Consider the following 5,373-nt stretch of genomic DNA (forward strand, 5'->3'; position numbering starts at 1 on the left):
GAAAAATGAGTACTTAAAAATCTAATAATAATAATAATGATGAATTGTGAAATTTTTATAGATCATATTTATATACTATAATATCACATCGTACAGTATAATGTATTGTAATATTTATTATAATAAATTACGTAGAAAATAAATGTAAAACATTTTCGTTTTTTTTTTCCTTGAAAGAGTAATTTTGTGATCAATTCAGTGAAAAGTAAAAACTGGAATGAAACTTCAATGACTTTTATGCTGACCGCTCTTTCCAACAGAAAAGGTCCGGCGGTCTTCCCGACGGACTTTCGGCGGAGTTCCGATGGACTTTCCGAACGAACAGACTTGGCCACACACGGACTCAGTCCATTCAAAAGTCCGTTCATTCTGAACGTGATGACGTAGTTAAATATGTATTGGTTACTGTATAAGTGTCAGTGGCAGTGAAGGGGTTAACACTAGAGGGCGATCAAGGGGTTAACTGTGTTCCCTGGGAGGTGATTCTAACTGAAAGGGGGAGGGGACTGACTAGACGATGTGACGGATCGTGGTTCTTAGCTAATAGGAACACACGATCTGCCACTCCTGTCTGAACAGAACAGGGAAGTGTTTACACACACTCGTCGCTGTTCTGTGTCTCCTGGTCACAATCGCTCGGGGCCGGCGGTCATCGCGACCCCGTCGGCCACGAGCATCGGCACCCCCTGCTGTGCAGCGGGCACCTGCTATCCAGACCCCGTGAGATCACGTGGTTTTGTGCAGGGGAGCCAACCTACCACAGTAAAACTGCGGCGGCTGGTCCGGAAGCGGTTAAGTAAGAGTACCGATACTTTTTTTTTTTTTTTTCTTAGTACTCGCCGATACCAATTATTGATACCTACTGCAACGGTTTTGTTTACACTTCAACTGTCGGCAGTGGTACAAAACTTTGAAAAGTTATTTACAAATGAAAAGCGATGAAAAGCGTTTTGGAAGCACCGCAACACGGGCGCTTTTAACCCCTTCTTCGGCTGCTTAAGTGGCGCTTAAACAATGGTAAAGCGTCGCTAAAACTAGCAGCGCTTTACCGCTAACGAACCCGCTGCCCGAGTGTTTAGGAAACCTTAGCTCTAGGGCAAATTCCCCATCAAAGTGCACAGTCTATTTGCCTTTAGTAAGTCAACCCACATAGTATTGTTATTCATTACTAAATAATGTGTTGACATCCGTCATGGGTATATATACCGCAGATTATCAGTAAAAGGATTGTGTAGGCTCGTTCCTTGTGGAATTGCTGGCGGATTGATTGGACTTCTTTTATCTTTGTGGTTAGTGCGGTTATGATTTATATGTTTAGCTAATGACTTGACAGCTTGATTTATATTTATATCAGTCCGGATTAAAATTCCCCTGGAGATGTCACTCCTGTTCCTAAAAAGATATACAGTACATCTTGGGAAGTTGCGTCACCCTCTGCTACTCCGGGACAGTCACGGCTGTCACACACACGCCTTCTCTCCAGGAATCAGATCCTTAAAGCGGAAGTCCGCCGGGACTCCGCGTTTTTTTTTTTTTTTAAAGTCAGCAGCTACAAATACTGCAGCTGCTGACTTTTAAAATAGTGACACTTACCTGTCCAGTGCGCCCGCGATGTCGGCACCCGAAGCCGATCTCTAGATCGACACTCGAGTGCTGCCGCCGCCATCTTGGGTATGGGAATCAGGAAATGGAGCCTTTCGGCTTAATTTCCCGGTTCCCTACTGCGCATGCGCGAGCCGCGCTGCGCAATGAGGACGGTCCCCGCTGTCTCTGGGATCTGTGTGTTTCCCAGCAGGCAGCGGGGCACTTGCGGAAGGGGGCGGGATTATCCAGGTAACTGCACCCCCCTCCCCCCTTAAGGGGCCAATCGTGGCGCCGGAGGGGGGGAGGAATCCGATGAGCGGAAGGTCCATTTTAGGGTGGACCTCTGCTTTAACTCCTTGTCTGCAATTGGAATGCTATTCGTGGCCTGCTGAAAACCTTTGCGGCTCTAGTTGGTTCCTGCCTAATGAGAGGTGGGAGTTCACCGCTCTAATGCCGCGTACACACGGTCGGAGAATCCGTCAGAATGCATCTTATCAGACCGTGTCGTCAGATAATCCGACTGTGTGTGGTATGCATCGGACTGATTCCGTCGGACCCAATTTTCCAACATGTTGGAAATATTTCCCAACCAACTGGGCCGGACGGACCTAATCCGATCATGTGTAGAGAATTTTCATCGGACCAAGTGCCACACATGCTCAGATCAAATTCCTACATCAAAGCTATTGGCTACTAGCCTGAACGTAGTCCCGTCGTAACGAAATAACGTCATCACGTTCTGAACGATCAGATTTTTCGACAACTTAGTCCGACCGTGTGTATGCAACAGTTTCGGACACAATCCGTCAGACTAAATCTGACGGACAAAATCCGATGGATTTGGTTGTGGAAATCTCTGACCGTGTGTACAGGGGCTAAGGCTTTCAGCTGGCAAGAACGGCCGATGGCGGCCGAAAGCCACCAAGAACAGCTGAATAACACGCACGGTGTATAACACGCAACCACAATTTCCCACTGATTTTAAGGGGAAAAAAGTGTGTGTTATATGCCATTAAATACAGTATATATATAAAAGATAATCTAGACAAATAGACGAAGCATGTGAGATGCTAATTGTCAATAGAACACACCTGTGAACATCCCTGTTCTGTGAGGAGGTGATATGCAGATCGCGTTCCCAATAGCTAGAAACCACGATCTGTTATTTCCTATAGTCAGTCCCCTCCCCCTACAGTTAGAACACACACCTAGGGAACACATTTAACCCCTCGATTGCCCCCAAGTGTTTAACCCTTTCCCTGCCAGTGACATTTATACAGTAATCAGTGCATCTTTATAGCACTGATCACTGTATAATTGCCAATCGTCCCAAAAATGGGTCAAAAGTGTCCGATGTGTCCGCCATATTGACACAGTCTCGATAAAAATCTCAGATCGCTGCCATTACTAGTAAAAAATAAATAAAAATGGCATAAATCTATCCCCTGTATTGTAGACGTTATAACTTTTGCGCAAACCAATCAATATACGCTTATTGGGATTTTTATTACCAGAAATTTGTAGAAGAATACATATTGGCCGAAATTGAGAAAAATAAAATGTTTTTTTTTTAAAGAAGAAAAATTGGGGATATTTATTATAGCAAAAAGTACAAAATAGTCTTTTTTTTTTTTGTTTATAGCACAAAAAATAAAAAACGCAGAGATGATCAAATACCACCAAAAGAAAGCTCTATTTGTGAGAAAAAAAAGACGTCAATTTTGTTTGGGTGCCACGTCGCACGGCCGCGCAATGTTCAGTAAAATCGACGCAGTGCTGAATCGCAAAAAAAATGGCCTGGTCATCGAGCAGCCAAATCTTCCGGGGCTGAAGTGGTTAACTGATAATTGTGCAATCATGCAACACTGTACCCAAATAAAATTTATGTCCTTATTTCCCACAAATTTCTTTGGTGGTATTTGATCATCTCTGCAATTTTTTATTTCTTACGCTATAAACAATGCGCTTGGCGACACCTAGTGGCCTTGTTTAGCTAATGTAGCTCATTGTAATTATGTTGTTGCAACACTGTTGCTACTTTGTGTATATTTTTTTTTATCTAGTATCATTTTCATTTATGTACAGCTGAGTATGTGTACATCAGTGACATCTAGCAGTGTAATGGTGCTAGTACACCTTACTTTTGCTATATTTTTAAATATTTGTTTAATTATTTATTTTATTTCTTTCTTAGAGCATTTTTTCATTTATTATTCCTCCTAATTTGTTATTAATATATTTACATATTTTTCTTATTGTTTATTTTTTATCATATATATATATATATATATATATATATATATATATATATATATATATATATATATATATATATATATATATATATTTATTTATTTATTTATTATATAATATATAATATAATATATATTATATATATATATATGATATATTTTATTATTTTTTATTATATATTTATAACATATAACTTATTTTATTGTTTTTTTTATATTCTATTCTTTTACTTTTCTATTTACTATTTATTTTATTACTTTTTACTTTACTTTTACTATACTTTTTAATGAACGGCACATGTCTAACCGGAACAGCAGATGGCAGCAGAGACAGCAAAACTGGGGCTGGGCAGACAGCAGGCGACTAGGGTTGCCACTTTTTCTTCAAGCAAAACCCGAACACTTTAGTGGCATACGGCATTTTTTTTTGTAGTAGTATACACATTGGTGTGCGCAGCCAAATTTATTTTCTATTTTATTCTGTTTATTTTTTGTTCTGAATTGAAATGAATTTGAAATTAAAATGATTCAAATTAGATTTTAAGAAAAAACGATTTGAATTTCATCTGAAATTTAATTTCTCTCTGTTAAATTTGTTACAATTGTAATTTGGAGATTCGGATACATCCGAATTTCCGGATAACAAACAAAATTGTCTGAATTTAGATTTGGAACAAAATGAACTGCACATGTCTAACTGGAAGAAGCTTATATTTGTTCTATTTTATTTTATTCTATTCTATTTTTTTTATATTCTATTCTTTTACTTTTCTGTTTACTATTCTTTTATTACTTTTTACTTTACTTTTACTATACTTTTTTAATGAACCGCACATGTCTAACTGGAACAGCAGATGGCAGCAGAGACAGCAAAACCGGGGCTGGGCAGCCAGCGGGCATCTACCTGCACACTTTAGTGACACACGGCTGTTTTTTTCTTTTTGTAGTATACACATTGGTGCTCACAGCCTAATTTATTTTCTATTTTATTCTGTTCCTTTGATTTTTGTTCTATTTTGTTCTCTTTGGAAGTTTGAATTTGAAACAAAAAAGATTCAAACTCGATTTGAAAAAAACAATTTAAATTTCATCTGAAATGTAATTTCTCTCTCTCTCCGTTAAATACCTTACAATTGCAATTCGGGAATTTGGATACATCCGAATTTCCGAATAACGAAAAATTTGTCTGAATTTAGATTCTGAAAAAAACTAACTGCACATGTCTAACTGGAACAAACTGCATTTGCTGGGCACAGTGGCTGCATATGATGGGCACAGTTGGCTGCATATGATGGGCAGAGTGGCTGCATATTATGGGCACAGTTGGCTGCATATGATGGGCAGAGTGGCTGCATATGATGGGCATAGTTGGCTGCATATGATGGGCAGAGTGGCTGCATATTATGGGCACAGTGGCTGCATATTATGGGCACAGTGGCTGCATATGATGGGCAGAGTGGCTGCATATGATGGGCACAGTTGGTTGCATATGATGGGCAGAGTGGCTGCATATTATGGGCACAGTGGCTGCATATGA

This window comes from Lithobates pipiens, unplaced genomic scaffold (assembly GCF_037356315.1).
Source record: "Lithobates pipiens isolate NorthernLeopardFrog02 unplaced genomic scaffold, aLitPip1_a1.2 Scaffold_56, whole genome shotgun sequence".
Taxonomy (NCBI): Eukaryota; Metazoa; Chordata; class Amphibia; order Anura; family Ranidae; genus Lithobates; species Lithobates pipiens.